At 29.9% G+C, this 852-nt stretch overlaps 1 non-coding gene across 1 annotated transcript; it reads right to left on the reverse strand.

The window, feature by feature from the left end:
* Positions 1 to 479: 479 nt before the first annotated feature.
* Positions 480 to 591, reverse strand: LOC140876531 (small nucleolar RNA R71). The gene has a single exon (XR_012148836.1). It is a non-coding gene; the product is annotated as a small nucleolar RNA R71 (small nucleolar RNA).
* Positions 592 to 852: the final 261 nt, after the last annotated feature.

The raw sequence follows: 852 nt of genomic DNA on the forward strand, positions 1-852 counted from the left end.
ATTGTTTGGAGTCGTAAACAATGTGGTAAACTTGTTCGAGTATTTGAAAATATTTTAAACATGGAGGATAATTCTAATAATCAAGATGATTATAATAATAATAATCAAGAACATGAACATGAACAACCAAGAACACTTAGGAACCATATGAATCCAATAAGAACTAGTACACCATCTTGTTTAGTTTATCCTCCCGATGCATCTAATTTCAATTTTAAACCTCAAATTATTCAACTTTTACCAAATTTTCATGGCCTAGATTTTGAAAATCCATATTTGCATTTAAGAGAATTTGAGGAGGTTTGCAACACTTATAATGATCAAAATTGTAGCATGGATATTGTTCGATTAAAGCTTTTTCCTTTTTCTTTAAAAGATAAAGCTAAAACATGGTTGCAAAATTTGAGATCAAGTTCAATAAGATCATGGGAAGAAATGCAACAGCAATTTCTAAAAAAGTTTTTTCCTTCCCATAGAACAAACTCTTTTAAAAGACAAATTACAACTTTTTCTCAAAAACAAGGGGGAAACATTTTATCAATGTTGGGATAGATATAAAGAGTTACTTAATACATGCCCACATCATGGTTTTGAAATATGGAGGATAGTTTCTCACTTTTATGAAGGTTTAATACCTAAAGATAGACAAATGATAGAATTCATGTGTAATGGAACTTTTGAAGATATAAACCCAAATGAAGCTATGGAATATTTGGAGTCATTAGCAGAAAATGCTCAAAATTGGGATAATATAGGCTCAATTGAAACACCAAGTAAAACCAATAATTCAACAAATGGGGTTGGTATTTACCATCTTAAAGATGATGTAGATATTCAAGCCAAACTTGCATC

The sequence above is a fragment of the Henckelia pumila genome, chromosome 1 (assembly GCF_033568475.1).
Source record: "Henckelia pumila isolate YLH828 chromosome 1, ASM3356847v2, whole genome shotgun sequence".
Lineage (NCBI taxonomy): Eukaryota > Viridiplantae > Streptophyta > Magnoliopsida > Lamiales > Gesneriaceae > Henckelia > Henckelia pumila.